This window comes from Erinaceus europaeus, chromosome 1 (genome assembly GCF_950295315.1).
Source record: "Erinaceus europaeus chromosome 1, mEriEur2.1, whole genome shotgun sequence".
Taxonomy (NCBI): Eukaryota; Metazoa; Chordata; class Mammalia; order Eulipotyphla; family Erinaceidae; genus Erinaceus; species Erinaceus europaeus.
The window spans coordinates 182,264,246-182,288,748 of NC_080162.1; the positions used below are offsets into that span (position 1 = coordinate 182,264,246).

At 38.7% G+C, this 24,503-nt stretch overlaps 1 long non-coding RNA gene across 1 annotated transcript in view; it reads right to left on the bottom strand.

Moving 5' to 3' along the window:
• Positions 1–19,339: 19,339 nt before the first annotated feature.
• Positions 19,340–24,503, bottom strand: part of LOC132540924 (uncharacterized) — a 53,017-nt gene continuing 47,853 nt past the window's right edge. The window contains exon 3 of the long non-coding RNA XR_009552124.1: positions 19,340–19,394. This is a non-coding gene — a long non-coding RNA (uncharacterized LOC132540924). The remainder of the gene's footprint in view (positions 19,395–24,503) is intronic.

A 24,503-nucleotide genomic window follows, 5' to 3' on the forward strand; every position in this document is an offset into this window, starting at 1 on the left:
ATAACTACAACAATAAAACAAGGACAACAAAAGGGAATAAATAAATAAATATAAAACAATTTTAAAAACTAGTTCCCACTTTGTTCTGTGTGGTCATGAAATAACCCGGACTTAACCACCCCTAGATAGGAGTGCTGTCATTCAGACAGCAGTCTCAAAACACAGACTGCTCACAATTCCGATGGCCACATGCCAGTACATATCTTGAATATATACAATTTCTGATATTATTTTCTTGGAAACTTAAATCATAATGTAAAAGATGTTATTGCATTTAATAGTTTAAACTCTTTCCCTTATAGTCCACATCCTTACTGTCATTGTAGGAATGTCTCCAAAGCCTTGAAAAATCTTCTAATGATTAACAAACAACTGACCAGCTTACATGACCAGTCCATCCAATCCAATGACCCCTTTCTGACCAACTGTTACTGTTATGTTAGCATGTTATTTTTTTTGTTTTAATTCTGTTATATATTTGTCAAAATTAGTTTTCGCTCTTTTGATTTTGAGATACCATGAACCAGCCAAAGAAGAAAGAATCTGATTTAATAAATCTGAGTTGCGGGGCTGGGCAGTAGCACAGCGGGTTAACCGTACATGGCGCGAAGCACAAGGACCTATGTAAAGATACCGGTAGGAACCCCCAGCTCCACACCTGCGCCGCCGGCGGGGTGGGGGGGCGGTTTCTTCATAAGTTGTGAAGCAGGTCTGCAGGTGTCTATCTTTCTCTCCTTCTTTCTGTCATCCCCTCCTCTCTCCATTTCTCTCTGTCCTATCCAGCAACAATGGCAGCAATGACAACAATAACAATAATAACAACAACAAGAGCAACAAGGGCAACAAAATGGGAAAGATGGCCTCCAGGACCAGTGGATTCGTAGTGCAGGCACTGAGGCTCAGCAATAACCTGAAGACACAAAGAGAAAAAAATCTGAGTTGCAGTGGTCCAAAGGCAAGCCTTAGTCACTCAGGCCATGGTCAAATAGGATGTTATTGTACTTCAAGAACAACATTGCAGGAATTATGACACTTTGACACTTACCAGAGATTGACTGATTTTTGCCACCAGAGTAATGGTTGGGGCTCAGTGCTGGCACTATGAATCCACTGCTCCTGGCAGTCTTATTTTCCTCTTTTTTTTTTCTTGCATTTTATTGGATAGGACAAAGAGAAATTGAGGGGGGAGGGAGAGGTAAAAAGGGAGGGAGAAACATAGAAACTTGCCGACCTGCTTCACTGCTTGTGAGGTGCCCCCCCTTTCAGGTGGGGAGTTTGCACTTAGTACTATGTGCACTTAAGTGGGTGTTCCACTGCACATACCCCCCTCCCTGGGATTCTTTTTGTAAATTAGTTGCCCAAGATGACTTACACGGGCTTAATGTAATAATTTCCAAAAGCTCTGCTCAGGTAACAGATTATTTGAATATATCAATAGACATCATTCGTTACTTAAGTGACTCAATCATAGGGATTCTGGTCTTTTTTTTTTTTTTTTTTTTGCCTCCAGGGTTATTGCTGGGGCTTAGTGCCTGCACCATGAATCCACTGCTCCTAGAGGCCATTTTCCCCCTTTTGTTGCCCTTGTTGTTGTAGCCTTGTTGTGGTTATTGTTGTTGTTGATGGCCTTCGTTGTTGGATAGGACAATGAGAAATGGAGAGGGGACAGGAGACAGAGAGAGGGAGAGAAAGATAGACACCTGCAGACCTGCTTCACTGCCTGTGAAGCGACTCCCCTGCAGGTGGGGGGGGGGGTTCAAGCCGGGATGGGCTTAACCCACTACCGCCCAGCTCCCAGGATTCTGGTCTTTGAGAATAGAAAGATAAAGCCATAGCCACAGAAATATTTGTTAATGTGTTGGATTATAGGTATGATCATTTTATATTACTTTACATGTAGAAAAGGGATTTGTTTCAATATCTATTTATTAAAAAAGAAAAAGGACTGGAGAGAGAGCTTTCCAGGTAAAGTGCATGACTTGTAGCTAGCTCTCCATGAACAGAATGGAGTTCCAACACATGGGAAATATCATGGAACCTGAAAGCTCTGGTGCTGTGTTTTCTCTCCTATTTATCTCTCCCTCTAAAAAGAAAAGAAAAAAAAAGCTGCCGGGAGCTGTGCAACCATAACATGTTCAAGGCCCCAGCTCTGCAAAACAGAACAAAACAAAAACCCTACAAACTGCATGTTCCCATTCATATTAACCTACTGTATAAATTTGTAAGCAGATAACTTTAGTAATGGCACTTTACTTTTTGGTTGTGATATAATTATTTCTGCTTTTCTCAAGAACTTCTTCCATCACTTCTCATCACAAAATGAATACCTTTTTTATCTTTTGTAAGGGATAATAAAATCATTGCCCCCTGGCTGCAATAGTATACGACACCAGTGTGTTGTTTATAAAAAATAAAGCTTATTTCACCTCTTGTTAGAAGTTGGAACTATCATTTCTCTTAGGTTCATATCAGTCATTTTAATAAGTACTTGCCTCTTGGGCTACCCTAACTGTTGAAAGTTTATAGCAACTATAAATCTATTAAGCCTCAATTTGCACATAGTAAAATGAAACAGCAAGTAGTTAAATAAAAGGCCGAGTTCTAAGATGCCGAAATTTTCTAGGAAAAGTCATTGAAGCTGCTTCAGCTACTGTTGCCTGCCTTTGAGAAATTCAATCACGCTGATTGAGGAAACCTGGAGAGTTGGCTGTTCCTTCCTCTAGTTCATAATTGCCCTATAGACCATTTAATCATCTGTAGATGGAACAAAGCTGGTGCTGTGGAAGGCCGGAAGAAAAGGCATGCGCTTATCAATTGCTTCCTACCCACCCTGCAGGTCAGCATCCATCTTTGAGCTGCCCTGCCGGCAGGTGGGGAAGCTACTGGCTGACTGGATCTTCCGGTTGTCAGTACAGTGGCCTTCCTGAATGCCTTTACTTCATTACAGTTAAGTGCACATCAGCCAAGATTTTAAGAGCTAAACACTGAGCCGAGAAAGAAGTCTTTCTACTTGCTGAAGAATGCAGATGGGCACAAATATACTACCAAGACAAGAACTTGCCAGGTTCCAATTTGACAAGAAGAAGTTAAAGAAACTGTGGTACTAAGCAAGACAAAATTATTTACTTCCTCTGAATGACCACCTACAAGTACATTTTGGTAGAAGCATGACCTATATCTAGACTACAAGTATTACTTATTATAAACACATATTGTAGACTTTGTAAGTATGCCCATTTTGCCATGTCACCATTAACGCTTTTTATCTTTGTTAGCAAAGGAATCCACTGCCTTATGCTGGTGGGTAACCCCAGCCTAGCACTCAAAATGTCTGATCCGAAACCACAAGGCCAGTTTTATTTTAAAAAAAAGTAAGAAAAGAAGACAGATTGGCAAACAAGGACACTAAGAACCAGAAAACCTGATACATCGTACTAATTGACATGGAATATTAACCTTCTGTTGAGCCATGAGATGTGTTGCCACCTAAATATAGACAATGTGTTCAAGAACATAAGCCCCAAATGTAACTCTTTAAAGTTGTCATAAAACCACCATTCCTAACTTTAAAAATGATTTTAAGTGTATAGTATGTTTACAAAGGAATTCTGAAAAGAATAGTCCCATTGTTGGGAGCTTTCCATGTGATTATTGCAAAACAATATTTTTCCAATTTTCTTTTTTCCAGATTTTCTTGTCAGTGGGAAAAAAATTTTAAGGAATTTTAATTTAAAAATCACTCCTGGCTAATGTGTGCCAATTAAGATCTATTCATTGAATCAACAGTTTTCTGTTACCTGTTCCTTCAGGTAGAACAGCGTCTGATTGCCCTGCCCTTTCCCAGGCTTCTGTGTAGGGACCTTTGCTGCCTACAAACAGTAGGGACACCTGTTTTCTGAGCAGAGAAGGCCAGCATGTGAAATCTTAGGAATGGGGCTGCTATTGAAAAAAGGGGTGCTTGATAAGGCAGCCACTGTGATAGGCAGCGGAAATTTGATAATGAAAGGAGATGCCTAATAGATTAATCTGGTGTGATTTGCCAAAACACAGGGTTTTCTGGAAGATTATCCACACTCCCAATAGGAAGCTCTTTGTTTTTTGAAAGTCCCCACTTATCACTGTATTCTTTATCTCAATAAGAAACATAATGGTTTACTTGTTTACATGCATGATAGATATATTCAGAGCCTCACTAAGGGCTGTGAAATCCCTTTCATTTGAAATGTTTCCAGCATGCAGGTTATTAGCTAAGGGGAAACAAGCAGTTGGACACATAAAATTTAAATCTGCCTTGCTTAGATTGGCAGAAATTACTGTTATTTCATCCAGTGGGAAAAGGTTTTATTTCCTGCTCAAATACTTTTGGAGTAAAATTGCAAGCTCATTTGTAGTGTCATATGTAAAGAATGTATAGATTTCTTTATATATCTGTATATGTATGTGTGAATGTGTGTATGAGTGTGTGAGTGTGTGTGTGTGTGTGTGTGTGTGTGTATAGTCTATCCACAGAAATGGACTAACTTCTTGCTGTCAACCAATTATTTTACACTAATTTTAATTATTTGATTAGCTTGCCTTATTCCTTCTGTCTTATCTGACTTATAGTAAATGTGACGTTTATGCCTTCACATTATTTACATTGACCACATGTATTTCAAATATAATCCTTGATGTGTCTTGATAAGTACTGCTTTGGATTTTGGAATTGATTTGTAAATGCCTCACACATCTGATGGTACAGGACAACCAAAAGCACAGTGCTTCCATTTTGAAAATAAACAAAGAAATATTCCCATGGTTGCTGAACTTGATTAAAAATTTCTCTATTCCACCTTGTTTTTAAAAATAATCCTCTGTGTCAACAGAGTCTTTTGTTTGTTTGTTTCGTTTTTTTATGTAACCTCCTCAGCTACTTATTATTACACTTCCCTCAGTCCTCCAAAGCTAACCTTATCAAAGTAAAGACTACAAAAGCTGAATAAGGGCAAGAGACTGGCATACTTTAATGATGACTCTTTAGTCACTATCAGGCTACCCTACCCCATCATCTGGGGCACTAGTCAGGGAATCTTGGGATTCCCAAACAGACATGATGGGCCTAGACCTCATATAGATCCCTCTATCCATTGTCACTGGTCTGATCCATCAGGAACAACATAATGGACCCTTTTGGGGGTCCCCATAGGGCCTTGCATTAATGTGGATCAACAATGGTAGAGAATGTTCCATCCTCTGAAGGGAGGTTGGATAACATACTCTATCTACCATCTGAGGAAGATGGGTCCTGAAATTGGGGCAGTTTGGAATGTTCCTACTCATGACCACAGAATGTGAGCTCAGACCTACAGGGATACAGAAGTTACATAGGCTCCTATGCTGAATATGGGTCCCAGATCAAATCGATGGGGTTTACAGTCAACAATATTTATACACCTTTCCCATATTTGGGAGCTACTCTTCTCCCTGATCCAGCTTTCTAGCTCTTTTTCCAGCCATGACATCATCTCCCCAAACAATAACTTGGGCCCACATGCATATCAGATGTCAGGCTTGAGCAAAAACTAGTATAGTCATGGGCCCACTGGAATATACCTAAAATAGGCCTACTAGCTCTTTCCAAAACGGAGACCCCAAATCTTCATCTGCAATACTTCAGCCTTTAGGTCCATGATAAGTTAACAATTTGTTTGGCTCTATATGTTAACTGTTTTTTCAGCCACCAGGTTCCAGATGCTAACATGATGCCAACTGGACTTCCTAGAGCAGATGACCCCACCAGTGTGTCCTGGAACCCCACTTTCCCAGAGCCCTGCCTCACTAGGGAAAGAGAGAGACAAGCTGGGAATATGGATTGACCTGTCAATGCCCATGTTCAGTGAGGAAGCAATTACAGAAGCCAAACCTAGATATAAACCAGGTCCCATGAGATAGGACATATGTTCACATGTATCCATAAATTAGGGCAAAATATATGCCTGAAAGCAAAAAAAAAAAAAACACAGTAAGGTCTAAAGTGAGTCAATATATGCAGCAAGTAGAAATACCTAAAAAGACACCATAAAGTTGAAATAGTCTACTTAGAAATAGCTAACCTCCTCACCTACCTCCTATTACACTTCCCTCAGTCACTCTAAAGCTAACCTTATCAAAATAAGGACTGCAAAAGCTGAATAAAGACAAGAAATTGGCATACTTTAATCACTATTAGGCCACACCATCAGCTGGGGCCCTAGTCAGGGAGTCCTGAGATTCCCAAACAGACATGATGGGCCTAGACCTCGAATAAATCACTCTCTCCATTGTTTCTGGTCATCTCTATTAGGAACAATACAACAGACCCTTCTGTTGGCCCCCATAGGACCTTGCCCTCAACATGGAGCAATCACGGTAGAGTATGTTCCATCCTCTGAAGAGAGGCTGAACAACATATTCTATGCTCCACCTGAGAAAGATGGGTTCTGAAATAGGGGCAGCTTGGAACATTCCTACTCATGACCGCATAATGTGAGCTCAGATGTACAGGGATGCAGAGGTCACATAGGCTTCTAAGCTGAATATGGGCCCCAGATCAGATCAAATCAGTGAGATTTACAGTCAACAATATTTATACACCTTTCCCATATTTGGGAGCTACTCTCTTCCCTGATCCAGCTCTCTGTTCCTTTTTCCAGCCATGACATCATCTCCCCAGACAATAACTTGGATCCACCTGCCTATCAGATTTAAGGTTCAGTGTTGTTAAAATTCGGTGGCTCCAGCTGGCCGGGCTAGCTTCACGGGCAGGTAACAGAGACGACCAGAGACATACAGCTGGGCAGGGAAGCTGTATTTCTTTATTCAGGAACAACGATTCATAAACTAAGACAAACTAATCACCAAACAGAACTCTGCTGCCTCTTCCCCCCCACAGCAGCACCAAGCACTCTCGAACTCTGCAACTCTGGAACTCTGGAACTCTGGAACCCTGGCACTATTTCGGGGTTCCTAGGGGCGGGGCCAAGCGGGCCCGCGAAACTAACAGGACTGATCCAATTCTCTTGGCGGGGGAGAACTAGAACAACCCAATGTAAAGCATACAACAGTTCAGGGGAAAGAAAAAAAAAAAAAACTAGTATAGAATATACTATAGTATATTCTTTGGAATATAACTAAAGTATGCCTACTAGCTATCTACAAAACAGAGACCCCCAAATCTTCATCTGCACTAATCCAACCTTTAGATTCATGATTAGTCAACAATTTGTTTAGCTTTCTATATTAAATCTTCTTTCAGTCACCAGGTTCCAGATGCTACCATGATGTCAACTGGACTTCCCTGGGCAGAGGACCCCACCAATATGTCCTGGAGCCCTGCTGCCCCAGAGCCCTGCCCCACTAGGGAAAGAGAGAGACAGGCTGGGAGTATGGATAGACCTACCAATGCCCATGTTCAGTAGGGAAGCAATTACAGAAGCCAGACCTTCCGCCTTCTGCACCTCTTAATGACCCTGGGTCCATACTCCCAGAGGGATAAAGAACATGAAAGGGGATGGGATATGAAATTCTGGTGGTGGGGATTGTGTGGAGTTATACCCCCCTTATCCTATGGTTCTTTTCAGTGTATCCTTTTTACAAATAAAAATTATAATAGTGGTCCAGGAGGTGGTGCAGTGGATAGGGCATTGGACTGAGGTACTGAGTTCAGTCCCAGGCAACACATGTACCAGACTGATGTCTGGTTCTTTCTTCCTCTCCTCCTATCTTTCTCATTAACAAGTAAATAAAAAATCTTTTTGAAAATTTATAATAATAAAAAAAGAAGCCAGACCTTCCACCTTCCACATCCCATAATGACCCTGGATCCATACTCCCACAGTGTTAAAGAATAGGAAAGCTATCAGGGGAGGGGATGGGATACAGAGTTCTTGTGGAGGGAATTGTGTGGACTTGTACCCCTCTTATCCTATTTTTTGTCAGTATTTCCTTTTTATACATAGAATTAAAAAAAATTAAAGTAATCCTTTCTTTCACAGTTTTGTCTGTTTGTTCTGTCATACGAAGCTTTGCAGAAGAAATAAATATCTGCGCAATTAGTATGGAAGCAGAACTGTGTACACTGTGCCCTAGTGCCTCCTGCTGAGCTTCAAGTGACTACATCTCTGAGATTTTGAGAAACTAGCTCATATATATGGACTGATTACAATATGCCAAATGGTTATTGCCAGCAGTGCTATGATTTGGACTTGAGCCTAAGTATGTGGCCATCTAGGCAATGTGTTTCTGATTGTCCCATTTCACTGTTTTTTTTTTTTTTTTTTTCAGTGAGCTGACTTCCCTTGGTATTTGACATTTAAATAAATTACATGAGATAAGAAATGGTTCTTTTTATGGAAATAGGTAAGGAAGGAATTATCCCAAACAGGAAAGTTTGGGATAAGTTGAATCATGCAGATACAATGCACACTGTTCTTCCCTCACTCTCCTTCTGCTACTGTCAGACTTTAGACAACTGAGTAACTTTGTCCAGTAAGTGTCATTATGTAACATGTGCAAGCCGGAGAGACAGTAAGATATAGGGCATTGTGAAGGGGGAAAGATAGAGGCTGGAAATCTGATAAACCTATCAAAAGAGAATGGATCTTAACAGAGTTGTCTGTCTAGACCAGCTGACGGTTACAAACAAAAGTTACTGGTTCATGCAGCTGAAAATGGATATAGGGCTGGGAAAAATTACCAGCAGGTAACACATGGCACCATATAAAAAATGGCACTGTGCCTTCTTCAAACAGATTTTAGAAGTTAAAAAGCACTGGAAATCTAGTCTTACATTTATAGTTTTTTGTTTCATATTTTACTGTTGGTGAAAGCACATATGGCATTTCTGTCTGACTTTTCGGATCTTCTGGTTAATCCAAATTGGGGAGATTCTTGTTGGAAAAATAGCTTTTCACTCTCTGTGGGATAAACCTACATGGCATATTTAGAAATTGCAATGAAGTAATCCAGCTGGAGCCCAAGACTTGAAGTTTTTCAAATGTTTTCTAAGATTGTTTCCTGGTTAAAATAGTTACTTCAGGGTAAGGTCCCTATATGTGCACATTTATTCAACATTTGCATTCATTAACATAGTAACGAACCCTAAGTTGAGTCATTCGATCAATCCAAGAACAGTCACTGTCAGTCATTCTGGGGCCTCATGTGCAGCAGCATGTATATTCAATCAGTTTATTTATTTAAGGAATACGCCTCTTCCCAGTTGTGTTTCTGAATGGAAACGTATGGCTGCGTGACCAAACCTGAAAACCATGGTATTTCCTTTTCATAGATGTTAAAACACCATGAATAAGCAGGATTCCTCATCATCAAGCACCTTCATGGCTAATTAAATCTCTGCACAGAGACATACAGAAGACCCGTGTCTCTGTGGTGTAGTAATAGAGACGCAGGGATCAGTGCAGGATCAAAATTGCTTATTGATCTTGGAATATTTTCACTAGTAGCTGACTACTTCAAATAACTTACCTTTCCCTGACTGTGATTATTTACTTTGACCAGGGTGTCTTATTTTTGAGGATAGAAATGGTCACTTACCCCAGAAGTATCTTAGCGATGAGGAAGCTCACAGAAATAGTGAACATTAACATTAAATTTCCCTGGTGTGTTTAGAGAAATATTTGAATCACATTAAAGTCTCCGTTTTATGAGGCTTTTAAACTTAGTACATGCTGCCAGAGGTATGATTGTTTTGTGCCTTAAAGACTCAGGTAATTCTGCTTTAGAAGATGTATTGTCTTAATTTAATTATATTGTTGCTATAATGTTTAAATTGTGTTTATCTTTTATGCATAATAAATGTTTTTCTTTTCTGTATTAGTACACTTTCAGTTCTAAAAATAAAAGCCAGAAACTGGACCAGAGGAAACTGCACAGTGGTTTTGCATAGTAAAGTTTCATGCCTGAGGAACCAGAGACCCCAGATTCAATCTCCAGCACCACCATAAGCTAGAGCTGAGCAGTTCCCTGGTTTTAAAAAAGTCAAGGGACCAGGTGGTGGTATATTCAGTTGAGCACACAAGGTACAGTGTTCGAGGACCTGGGTTAGCTTCACAAGTGTTGAAGTGGTGATGCAGGTGTCTCTCTTCTCTCTCTTCCCTTTCCCTCCTCTCAATTTATCTCTGTCTCTATGCAATAAATGAATAACTTAAACAAATTTTAAATATTTTTAAAAATCAGAAGCTGATTATATAGTGCATGACGTCTTTACATTGTTCCTTGGAAATATGCACATCTACGTACTTTTCAAATCTCACCCCCTGAATGTCTTCTACCGTCAGGCTTGTCCAGTCCACCATGTTTCATTACTGTGGCAGCACTCTGCCTTGCTTGCCACATCTACTTTGACCGCCTCTACTCCATTTCCCCTGACAACCAGAGGAGGTGTTCTGCAAGTGCAAATGTTATTTTGTTAAAATCCCTGGAAGGTTTCCCCATGCTCCCAGCATCAGGTCAACCCCTATAAGGTGGTGCAGACCCTTCTGGCCTCTTCTTAAGCCACCCCCTTATTCCCTCCCTGCATTCTAGGTATAGCAGTATTCTTTCAGCACTTTAAGATCACTGTTTTATGCTTCATTATACAGATTCTGCACACATTCTTCTATCAGCCTTGAATGTTCTTCCTTTTTCTTTTCAATTTCCTCAGGTAAGCTTCCCTTCATCTCAGTGACTCAAATCTTAGGTTTTATTATTTACTTTTTTTTTTCTTTGATAGGACAGAGAGAAATTGAGAGGTAAGGAGAGAGAGAGAGAGAAAGAGAGAGAGAGAGAGAAGAAGGAGGAGGAGGAGGAGGGAGGCTTGCAGCAATGCTTTACCACTTGTGAAGCTTCCCCACTGCGGGGGTGGAGAGCAGGGGCAGGTGTCTTCCTGACTGCAGGTGAACCTGGGCATTTGGGCATGGCAGCAAGTGCATTCAACCAGGTGCACCAACACCTGACCCCATTTCAATCAAGTCTTAAGATCTTTCATTTCTCTGAGACCTCTTCTGCAGTCTCTGCTACAATAGTACAGTAACTTTGTATCTCTCTTCCCCACTGGAGAAACTAGCGCAAGGACATAACTTTTTCTCCCAGCTGTATTCATATAGTAATAAATGATTTGTTGATTGGTGAATTAATGATTTAAATTTTAAGTCAATTCTGCTAGGATAGTTAAGATTAAATCCCATGTGCACTAAGAAACAGCTAGCAACTCTTTTTACTGCCAAGAATTAGAGAGACAATTCTGCCCTCACAGTTTTTGTTATCAGTTAAGGAGTGATGAGACATAGACAAATCAAAGACAATTATTGTACTAAAGACTGGGAGTTGAAGAAATTCTTTATAACCTAAGTAACTGTTGAGTGAACTCTTGAAGGAAAATCAATGTTCACTAAATCAGAGAGAAAGAACACCTCAAGCCTGGCAAAAACTTGACTTAGAATAGGAAAGTGTGAGATTTCAATGTAAATCCAGAGAGTTGTGGTTGAGAGTTATTTACTTATTTATTTATTTATTTATTTTGTACTGAGAAAGTTATATAAGAAGAAAGAGGAAAATAAAGGGATTGGGATGACATTGCTAATTACACACCAAGCAGATTCACAGATACAAATACTAACTTGTTCTTCCTACAGTGAATCTACATGTTGCCTTTTCCTTTCAAATCGTAATTTTATCTGCCCTCCTGCAATTATTGTTGCCTGCAGAGTTTCCCCATCATATGTTCTGTCAGATTGTCCTAGTAAAGATAGTAACTGATTACCTTGAGCTACTGAATTGTTATGTTAGTTTTATATTATTGAAAAATATTGTTGTCACATGATTTTCTGAAATGAAAGGCCAGAGATAAAGTATCTGGTCTCTTTGTTTAAGATCTCACTGAAATGAAATCAAGGTGACTCCAGTGTATCTCTTCTGACTGGGACTTTAGATATCTCTTTCAAGTTCATGGTTATTGAACATCTCCCTGTCTTTGATACATTTCAGGCAGGATTCATTCTGAGTTTCTAAAGGTCCTGCACAGCCTTGCTTCATGGCCAGCAACAGTGCTTCAAATTCTTCTCATGCTTTAACCCTTGACTTCTTTTCCGACAACTGAGGAAAACAAACTCTCTACATCTAAGGACCTATAAAATTATATCAAAAACATCTGCCTTTTAAAAAGTCAGTTGTGCAAATAATATAACCTAAGTACGACAGTAAAGCCCATCATTTAATGTCCTGCACCAAAGTAAAGGACTTTGGAGTAAGGGGAAAGTGTTCAGGTCCTGCAGCATGATGGCAGAGGACTTAGATGAGGGGATAAGAGTGTTATGTAGAAAACTGAGAAATTTTATGCATATACCAACTATTGTAGTTTACTGACTGTAAACCATGAATCCCCCCAATAAAGGGAAAAAGACATCATATTCATTGGCACTATGCAGGGTTTAGATATCAATATAAAAGTCTTGAGAATCTTAGAATCTCAGATTTTAGAATTTTAATTACAGAATTCAACCTACCACAATGAGCTACCACAATAACTGTGATTCAGCTTAGTATAGATAGAAAAGGCAAGATAGGGGTCGGGCGGTGGCGCAGTGGGTTTTGCGCACGTGGCACAAAGCACAAGAACCGGCGTGAGGTTCCGGTTCGAGCCCCCGGCTCCCCACCTGCAGGGCAGTCGCTTCACAGGCAGTGAAGCAGGTCTGCAGGTGTCTATCTTTCTCTCCCTCTCTCTGTCTTCCCCTCCTCTCTCCATTTATCTCTGTCCTATCCAACAACGAACAACATCAACAATGGTAATAATAATAACCACAACGAGGCTACAACAACAAGGGCAACAAAAGGGGGAAAAAATGGCCTCCAGGAGCGGTGGATTCATGGTGCAGGCACCGAGCCCAGCAATAACCCTGGAGGGAAAAAAAAAAGGCAAGATAAAAGGTTACTATCCAATGAGGAAGGTATCCCAGCAATAGAGCACAGGCCCTGCATGTGTGAGGCTCCAACTAAGTTCCCTGGTACCACATATGCTGGAGTCCTGCTTTGACATCTCTCTCTCTCTCTCTCTCTCTCCCCCTCCAATTTTTTTCTCACAAAATAAAACAAATTTCTATTTTAACTCCCTCTAAACTACCGCCTAAGTCTACCCCACCATTCCATAGCTGTTGTTCTTTGGTTTAGTCAACAAAGGAAAACTGGCTCTTGAGGTAACATGCTAGTCAGAAGGAAAAAGGAAAGGGGTCTGAGTGGTAGCACACCTGGTTGAATGCAAACATTACAATGAACAATGACCTGGGTTCAAGCCCCTGGTCTCCACCCACAGAGGAAAAGTTTTATGAGTGATAAAGTAGTGCTGCAGATGTCTCTTTCTCCCTATCTCCCTTTATCCTCTAGATTTTTTTTTTAATTTTTAAAAATATATTTATTTATTTTCCCTTTTGTTGCCCTTGTTGTTGATTTCATTGTTGTTACAGTTATTGTTGTTGCTATTGATGTTGTCACTGTTGTTGGATAGGACAGAAAGAAATGAAGAGAGGAGGGGAAGATAGATAGGGGGAGAGAAAGATAGACACCTGCAGACCTGCTTCACCGCCTGTGAAGCAACTCCCCTGTAGGTGGGGAGCCGGGGTCTCGAACCGGGATTCTTATGCCGGTCCTTGTGCTTCGCGCCACGTGTGCTTAACCCACTGCGCTATTGCCTGACCCCATGACTTCTAGATTTCTCTCTGTCTCTATCTAATAAATAAAATATTAAAACATATTTTAATGAAAACAGTATCTAGGGGCCAGGTGGTGGTGCACCTGGTTGAGCGCACATATTACAATGCACAAGGACCCAGATTTGAGTCCCTGCTCCCCACATGCAGGGAGAAAGCTTCACAAATGGTAAAGTTGTGCTGCAGGTGTCTCTCTGTCTCTTTTTCTCTCTATCCCACCCTTCCCTCTTGATTTTTGACTGTCTCTAACCCATAAATAAGTAAAGATAATTTTTTTAAAAAAAATTAAAAGGTGGGGTAGATAGCATAATGGTTATTCAAAGAGACTCTCTTGCCTGAGGCTCCAAAGTCCCAGGTTCAATCTCCCGCACCACCATAAGTCAGAGCTGAACAGTGCTCTGGTTATTAAAACAAACAAACAAACAAAATCCCTGTTCAAGCCCCAGCCTCCCCACCTGCAGGGGAGTCACTTCACAAGCAGTGAAACAGGTCTGCAGGTGTCTATCTTTCTCTCCTCCTCTCTGTCTTCCCTTCCTCTTTCCAATTAAGAAAAAATAATAAACAAACAAACCAGTATCCAGAACATCCTTCTCCAATTCTTTCATATGGGCCCATGCACATGTATTGCTGTCATGGAGTTACTGGTTACCATTGAGATGGATACTATAGTAGACATGATAGTTTCGATTGCTATGCATCCCTTGTCCTTCTTCTGGCAAGATCATTCTTATTTTCCCTGCCTTCTGCCAAAAAAGTCTAACCCCTCTGTAAGTCCATAATATTTGAACAGAATTAATCTCACGCCTAGTATATGTAAAAAAAGCACAGCACTCAGGTGTACTATGAAGATACTCCTTTCTTTAGGAATGTTTACATAATAAACCAGGTTAAGGTGATTCTCTTTTACTGATGACAGAATATTTTCAGCAGAGCTTCTGTGTTAATAAAATGTGTATTTATCTTTATGAAAGAGGGAGAAAAACTCATAAGCTCTAGTATGCATGATATGGAGACTCAAACCCAGGGCCTCACATATGCAACTCAAGTATGCTTTCTCTGAGTTACCACCCCAGCTGCTCAAGCAGGATTTTTAAAAGTGTTTTTATTTTATTTTTTCATTTTTCATGAGACAGAGAGAAACTGAGAGGGATATGAGAGATATGGAGAGATAAAGAGAGAAACATGTGTTTCTTATTGAACAAATTCCCCAGCTGTTAAGAAGTTCTATCCTAGAGCTACTTGCACTCATCTTCCCAGGAAGAGGAGAGAAATTACTTCTGAATTAAACCGACACAGAGAAAAACAGGAGGAAATCTTGATGACATCAGCTAAGCATTATTTGTTCATTTTACTTGCCCAAACTATTTTAGCTCTGTGCAGCAATATGTAGTTTTTAGTCCACAAATCTATTTGATCTATGTTTATTTTTTTTAAGAAAAAGATTTTATTTATTTATTAATGAGAAAACAGAGAAGGAGAGAGAAAGAGCCAGACATCACTCTGATACATGTGCTGCTGGGGATTGAACTCAGGACCTCGTGCTTGAGAGTCGGATTCTTTATCCACTGTGCCACCTCTTGGACCACTGATCTATGTTTCTTATATTAAGCTAGGCACTTTGGGTAATAAAGATGCCAAAAAAGGGAAAAAAGAGATGCTAGAAAAATCAATTTGAATCAATTCTGCCAATGTGAGCCTAGGTCAAATGCTTAGGAAAGTGAATTTTTCAAAGGAAAGTAGTTTGGGTTTAACAATAAAATTTATCTGCTTCATGAATATTTTTCTTGCCCAAAGTGGTTTATTTCAAATTTGTCATTATCATCAAAAGTAGTGATGGTCTGATAGCTCTCATAGCATTTCTAAGGAGAAATTTCCCGGAAAGGCTCTAAAAAAGTGTGTACTGTAGGACTTTTTTTAGTGACAGTTACAGAAGCAAAACAGAAATAAATGTATTTAAACACACACACACACACACACGTACACATGCATGCATGTATGCACACAGGCACATACACAGCAGGAAATTGAAAACAAATCAGAGGAGGTTAAAGAGAGAGTGAATTCCAAAATAAGTGAAACCATTCTCCTCAGTTTTCTCCAATCTCTGCTGTTCCCTATTCTCTTGACAAAAATTAGCTTTTTAAAATAACATAAAGCATAGCCCATGGGACTTGGATGAGTCAGATTTTTCCGAAATCAATCAGCTATGGTCAGTGGGTGGGCTACCTCAATGGACCCTACATATATTATCTCTAACTAATGGCCCAGGGTCTTATAAGGACATAGCAAACCCTTTTAGTAACCATGAGGACTGAATGGAGAGGTTGTTGGAAAAAGTTAAAAATGTTATCAAGCAGTCATTTTGAAAGGAGGGGACTCAAAAGAGACTTACTTGAAACTTTCCCCTTGAAGCCTACACAATTAATATGAGGTTTTTGTTATATTTACATTGTTTCTTCAGGGTTACTTTAGTTCAGTCCATTAGCAACTTGGATAGGGTATAGTGATCCTAAGATGCACAGTCCAGTGAAACTAAATTAAAAAATTAAAAAAAAAAACTTTCTTGAGCACATAGAAAAACCTCATTAATGGAAGCCTTGTTAAATAAAGCTTATAGATATAACTGATAGAGTCCAGCCCAAACTTTAAAAGTGATATCTGTAGCAGGTCCAGGTATCAGAGCCTCACAGCCTTTTGGACAGCTCCATTGTTTGTAGATGTTTAGCTGGACCTGAAGCTTTGTACCCTATTGACGCCAGAATCAGTCTGCCAGTTTCCCAAAGGATTTGGAGGCTTTCTGGATGCTGGAAAAATCCCATGTGTATTAGTGCATTTAAGAAACCTTTTCATATTCTTCTTCATTTCTTTTATTTTTGTAAACCCTAATTACACAATGACTGGGACTAGATCATAGGAGAAAAAAAAAAAAAGCAGAAGACAGATGCTGGCCCAACAGAAACCTCTAGTTTTCCATGGAAAATAACAAATCTTCCTGGTAAACCCACAAGCTGATTCACAATTTCTTGACCTAACAAAGATAACCAGAGGGATTTTATTTTAGTGAGCTCTGCATTATGATTAAGAAAATTCACCAGTAACTTGAAGAAAGAAGAAAAAAAAAAGCTATTCTACCTACTCCTCTATGCACATATGTCAACATGGGTCACTAAAAACTTATCAACTACAAGACAGCAACTACTCCTATCTAAAAGAGCAGTTAAACTTACTGGGAATTCTGTCCTAAACCAAAGTCAAAAGAAACTTTAAAAACCAAGTTCACGGGAGTCGGGCTGTAGTGCAGCGGGTTAAGCGCAGGTGGCGCAAAGCACAAGGACCGGCATAAGGATCCCGGTTTGAACCCCGGCTCCCCACCTGCAGGGGAGTCGCTTCACAGGCGGTGAAGCAGGTCTGCAGGTGTCTATCTTTCTCTCCTCCTCTCTGTCTTCCCCTCCTCTCTCCATTTCTCTCTGTCCTATCCAACAACAATAACTACAACAATAAAACAACAAGGGCAACAAAAGGGAATAAATAAATTAAATAAATATTTTTTTTTAAAAACCAAGTTCAAGCCTTAGAATTAAAAGTAGAAGAAAATGTCATTTTTCCTTCCCTGTTTATGAAAATAAACTATATAGAGATAAGAGAAGTAAGCAACATGTCTTTACCTTAGCTCCTATGTCTGCTTTTCCCTCTACAAAATATATCTGAGGTAAAATAGAGGTAGGGAAAAGGCACAAATCTAGTCTGTAAGCTTCATTTTCATAAAGTCTTAGATCTATTTAAAACTGACATCTAAACATTTCTTTTTCAGGCATTCTTTTCTCTAGCAGTTCCAGGATAGCATTCTTCACAACCACCAAATTAAAAGAGAACTGCAGAACTGGTATGGCAAAAATGGAGGCGTTGAGTTTTTGTGTTTGGCCTCCCCTCTCCTTCAGAGTTTTGTAGAAAACTAGTGATCTGAACACTCTTCACACGAATACCTGGATGATAGTCATGGTCACTCCTACATAACTGGGAAACAAAAAGATGTTGGGCAGTTTCTTCAGATGGAACTGTGACTGTAGTATGTGCTAGTGTTTCTGGTATCTAAGTGATAACTATACATTCACAATGATGAGATGCAGAGTCACAACTGGGAGATCTGGAAGCAAGAAGTGAACTGCTTGCAAAAACTAGCTGCTCACTTTGCTAGGTTATGTAATTGACTTAATTTGCAAAGAAGCAGTTAGTAGCAGTCTATCTATTCTTAGGAAAATACAAAGAGACTATCTATTGCCCCCATCACTACTCTTGTACTTATTACTTCATTGAGAATGTTTCAACCTCTACCTTCAGTTTTTGGGACAAACATTCCTTGTCAGGGTGTTCTGACAATTTCAGAATCCAGATTACTCAGATTTCAGACTGATTCTTCAGCAGTGGCCCAGGATGTTAGCTAACAGTCAAGTCAGGCTGAGAAGATGTGTCTTTCTATTTTATCAAATAAGTAAATAAATACAATTTTTTAAATAGGCATCTGGGAAAAATACAACAAATAATAAAAAGATAAAAAGGCATGATAGCCTCCAATTTCCTTATTTCTCTTATTCTGAAGTATAGACCCTTCTCTGTCATTCACAGTCACGAAATTCAAGTTGTGTTTCTAAAGCTTATAATTAAAACACCCTCAAGTAAATGTGTGTGTGTGTGTGTGTGTGTGTGTGTGTGTGTGTGTGTGTGTGTGTGTGTTTCAAATGCCTAACATACTAAACACATATTCTATCTGCTTCTCTGTGCTTGGCTTTGGAAATAACAACTAAGACACAATAGTCTCCTCCAGTCTCTGAAGAAAGAGATACTGAAGACAAATATCAGTATCACTAATACTGTAGAGTTGTTATAACAAAAGGCAAGTTCTGGATGGCAAAATGAAAATATCTGAATGGGGACTACTGAGACCTTTCTGTCACTATCCTTTCATTACATTCCCAGTTCTTTTCAAATTATTCTTTCCGTAGAAAGCTCTCTTGTTTCTTAAAGTCCTTTTAACTAAAGCCACTATCCTGGAATATATGGTCCACCCATAAGCTCAGTGGTCACCTATATGGGAAACATTCTAGCTATGTACAGTCTGTAGTCTTACTCCATTTCAGATACTTCTATCTCTTTAATTTGTATACACCATCTGAAACCCCTTTAACTTAACTAAACTCAAGCCAAATTCATCCCCTTCTTCTAGAACCTGTTCCTCCCAAAGTCTCTTGTCCAAATTGAGATAGCGTCATTTAGTGAGTCATCTAATCCAGAAATCTGAGTGATACATGTCCTTGGCTGATCCCTACAGTCATCGCCTCTGGCAATTCTTCATATATCTCTCAAAGGACAGACAACCATTAAAACTTTAATAACCATACTGCAAACAGACTTCCAGAGCTCACAAGTAGAAATTGGGTACATAGTAATTTTAATTGTTCCACCTGGTCAGCAAGGCTGCTTATAGGGAATAATAACCTCTAATTGGAGCCTATAAGTGGCTCTAGAATTGGTCAGTGGTTGCACTGGAATAGGTGGATGGAAAGCCTGAGCAACCAGGGCTCATGGTAACAGGGACTGTGGGAAGAGGGAAAAGACAGTTGAATTACCTTGCTTCCTCAGAGAAACCAATTTTCTTCTCTGCCATCTTTTTCTTGCGGGCAACTACCAAATAGAGAAAGAAACCTTTAACAAGTTATTAGTTATTGACATGTATCTGCAACAAAAGATTTGGAGCTATTTTATATTTGTGGCAAAAGATGACTAAAGACATAATTCTCTGCAAATATTCTAGTATGAAAACGAAGTAGCTAGACAGAAGGTTGAATGGAACTATAAATACATTGATGGATGGATGGACAGATAATAGATTTATGTCTTCCTCCTTCCAAAAATACTGTGAATCTCATTTTAAGTATATGTGTATGACCATAATAACATATGATTATGCATTTCAAATGTCTCCATATTTTGACAGATGTTGAAAATGGGTGATTAATATTTTGATTCAATTTTTCACTTGTTTCTGATTTGATTCATCTTTTTAGAATAATCTCTTCTTTCTGACATATTTAAACATAGCTTTAGAAATCTAAATACTTGGGGGCCGGGCTGTAGTGCAGCAGGTGAAGCACACATGGCGAGAAGCACAAGGACCCTTGGAAGGATCTTGGTTTGAGGCCCAGGTTCCCCACCTGCAGGGGAGTCGCTTCACAAGCGGTGAAGCAGGTCTGCAGGTGTCAATCTTTCTCTCCCCCTCTCTATCTTTCCCTCCTTTCTCGATTTCTCTCTGCCCTATCCAACAAGGACATTAATAACAATAACAATAATAACCACAACAACAATGAAACAACAAGGTCAACAAAAGGGGGAAAAATAGCCTCCAAGAGTTTCCTGGTGCAGGTACCAAGTCTCAGTAATAACCCTGGAGGCAAAAAGAGAGAGAGAGAGAGAAAGAAAGGAAGGAAGAAAAAAAGAAATCCAAATACTTGAGAATTTCCTTAATTTTAACACAATGGGGAATCAACAAGCAATTTTAAATGTCCCTGCTAATTATGTAAATAAGAAATGAAATTTATGTCACAGTGCTGAGTGCTTAACAGATGTCTAATAATTTTCCATCATTCCTTCTAATCCCTTTAATCAAATCGTCACTATCTTGCTGATGAGAATGAAACTTAAATAGTAACTAGCAACTAAATACAAAAATGTCTTTAGGACTAGTATTGATGGTTTAAGTATCTAGATGTACACTTCTCCCCATTTTGACAGACTCTCAGAAGTCGGATGTTCTGGAAGTCAAGTTATGATTCTACATTTTTCTGTCTGGAATTCCCTGCTCATGCTACTGAATTACTGAACATCTCCAGGTCTTGGTTTCTTTTTCTGAAAAATGGGGGGAAATAAGAGAATTGTTACAATTGGAAAAAGGCAAAAGAACACATACAGGCTTATTTGTGCCCTGCAACATAATGCATTCTCCTCATCGAGGGGTATAGTTTTAGCAGTAGAAGGCTGGGACAGATTCACTTCCTCATCAGAAAAACACCAGGAATTTTGAAATATGCTAACCACAACTCATAGATGAAAACCACATATACATGCCATAGAACCATAAATAAAGTAGTGTTTTGAGCTACATGTAATTCCCTTACAGCTTTCATGAGATTAATTAGCTTTAATGTCACCAAATTCAGCAATTAGCATTTCAGGAATATCTGAAAATATGCCTAATGTAGGTAGGCATGAAATAGCGTTTCCCACATTCAATGAGATGGCTTGTGATTGGGAAATTGAATCTCAGCCCACCAATATCAATCAAAAAGTAATTTAGGAGCAGGCCAGAATATGTAGTATAGGCATATTACATGCAGCCAGAGTAAATTGTGTTTTTCACAGCATGAGAGAAAATGCCCCAGTTTGTATTTTTTGAATTATAGTGTTGCTATAGATGGAGAGAAAACAAGCAAAACAGACTGATGTTAATCCCTTCTTGGAATTACCATCAGACATATTAGGCTACTTTATGATAGCCATAAAACAAATAAAATCATAAGCATGAAAGTAAATACAGGGAAAAATTAATGACATTTACCGCTTCTACATTTGCAACATACATATCTCAAGGTTTACAGTTAGAATTCTAAAGAGCATGAGACCTAGTTGATTTTCTAAGCACGAAGGTTTCATAGTATCTTGACAAGAATAAAACTGTGTTTTTGAATACTTGTTATCCTATGATTATTAAATAACATGTCCTAGGAGTCTGGTCTTTTCAATCACTTTGAGACCCACAAAGTGCAACTCAGTTTATCTCTATAAAAGGTAAATAAAATGGGAGTTAGGCAGTAGCAGCGGGTTAAGCACACATGGCACAAAGCACAAGGACAGGCGTAAGGATCCCAGTTCGAGCCCCCGGCTCCCCACCTGTAGGGGAGTCGCTCCATAGGCAGGTGCCTATCTTTCTCTCCCCATCTATGTCTTCCCCTCCTGTCTCCATTTCTCTCTGTCCTATCTAACAAGGACCACATCAATTACAACAACAATAATAACTGCAACAACAATAAAAAAAGACAACAAGGGCAACAAAAGGGAAAATAAAAAAATAAAAATTTTAAAAAGGTAAATAAAACAAGGAAAACTTTCATTTTTGTTTGAATTCATGATTTTTTTTAACTATTAGAAAATCCAAAGAACACAAAAACCATAGGCAATACCTCCAGAACACTGGTCAAATAGAACAAAGAAAGGAAAAGAAGAAGAAGCCGGAATCAACAACAAAACACTCCTTTCTTTTGACATTGTTACCATGCATCCTTGTTTCTGTGTATTTTATCTTTAATTTTATTTATCATTTCCATCTAAAAAATAATTTTTGAGCCAAATTTTCATCCTATGTAACTCTATAAGGCTCTCTTGGCTTTTTTGGAGTCTAATTCTCCCATGGCATTGCAGGAGATGTAAATCTGCCCCTAAGGGAATATTATTTCAATGAGAGGAGAAACTGCCTTTTAAGGCAGCATGGTATCATTTAAGTGTTTTTTTAATGTAATCTTTAAAGGAGATATAAAATTTATAAATGGTAATGATATCATTTTAATCATTTGAAGATAATGGATGAACACAAAACCAGTGTTTTCTTTTTAAAGGTCTTAATCAAATGCAGAGTTTGTGAAACTCCAGTTCAGAGATATTTCTTCAAATAAATACTTTTCCTGCTGAGTCACTGTGGTTTTTGTGCAATTGATTTCTAGAGGTTGAAATTCATATCACTTAGGATTTTTTTCTGTCTCAAAGTGTCTCTCAGTCCCCATCACAAACTTATTCTCTGGTTCATTTACCTTATGACTCTGGAACATGAGGATTTCAAGGCATAGACAACTTGAAGGATGATGGTCATGTGCTGCTTAACTCAAGGGAAATGTCCTGAGAAACATGTCCTTAAGAAATGCACTGTTGTGTGAACATCATAGAATGTAGTTACTCAAGCCTAGATGATACAGCCTACTACACATCTAGAATATAAGGTATAGAGCCTCTTGGAACACCACCCTCTGTAACTGACTGAAACACCATTAAGCAACACAGCTCCCCCTCTTCCTGGTTGGTAATGAAGAGCTCTTCCTGAAGAGAACAGTGGGATCCAGGGAAGTCCAGTCTATCCAGATCCAATCCATTCTCAACAGGCAAGGTACCGATTCTCAGTACCCATATACATACATTCTTCACTAATGATTTTTCCTTTCAACTTTAAAGATCTAATGTCAATTAATTCTGACACCGCAACACTCGTACACTTCTACAGTAGATTACAAATCAATAAAGTGTAAGCCTTGCTGTAAGTAGATTATTTCTTCAAGGGGAGCAGAGTATGATTTTTGGGGAATGTGTGGATTTTCCTAGTTAAATAAATATTGAAAGAGAAAAAAAAAGAGGGGAAATAAAGATGAACTTGGCTATTCATCCTGTTTATACTTAGGGTTTATGTGCTTTTTGCTTAATATGCATATATCTTTCTTCTCTGATATTCTAGATCAGTACTGCCCAGTAAGACTTCCCTGAATGATAAGAATATTATACATCTACTACTAGTCATATTTGACTATGAGCATTTGAAATGCATTTAATGCAGTGGTAAAGATTATTTTTTAACTTTACTTAACCAGTTATAATTTAAACACAAGACACACCTGACATTGTTTTGGATTGTATGGTTTTTATGTTTGATTATTATTATGGCTGCTATTGTTGTTGTTCTTATTCACATAGAGAAACTATTTTCTCATGCCATTTACAAATTTCTTTGAAAAGCACAAAAGTTTAGAAGTATATTCCCATGAGAATATGTCCCTTCTTATTATAAAAGCTTACCCTACTGTTGAAAATTAACATACTTCTTATTTACTTGGAAAACATATATTAAATAAAAATAAGGGAAGGCCAATTTTATCTATATTCTGCAAAACCCAGCTCTAAATATGGTTTGGGCTTCTAATATAAAAATACTAAGTGGGTTAAGTGCACGTGGTGCGAAGCTCAAAGACCAGCATAGGAACCTGGTTGGAGCCCCTGGTTCCCTATCTGCAGGGGAGTCCCTTCACAAGCGGTGAAGAAGCAAGTCTGCAGGTGTCCATCTTTCTCTCCCCCTCTCTGTCTTCTCCTCCTCTCTACATTTCTCTCTGTCCTATCCAAAAATGACAACATCAATAACAACTACAATAATAACTACAACAACAATAAAAAAGGCAACAAAAGGGAAATAGATAAATATAAAAAAATAAAATAAAAAACTACTATCAGATCCACTTCAATTCTTACTGGCTTTTTAACCAAGTCTTGACTTTTTTTTAATTACTCTAACAGTTTCCTCAGGGCCCATGATGTAGAGACAGATCATAATAAATTTCTTCCAGCATTGCTCGTATAGAAACATAACTAAGCATAACCCAACTTTCTGTTATACCAAATTCTATTCAATTTTAGATTACAATAAACACCAGTGAATTTTGTAATGACTTTTGAATTATGTATGATTTATACAATTTAACTTAATTTAGAAGAATTATAGTGTACATGCCTTTGGTCTAATATGTGAAATTTTAAATAGTCGAATTTGAATTATTAATGTATCCCTTTTTGCTATTCAAGTGTTTCCATTTGTAAACTCATATGTGTAAATAATCTATAATATCTGACTAAGTGTTAACATTTCCTACAAATATCTTCTGTTTAACATATTACTAATAATGTGAGGCTTACATTATCTGTTAAAAT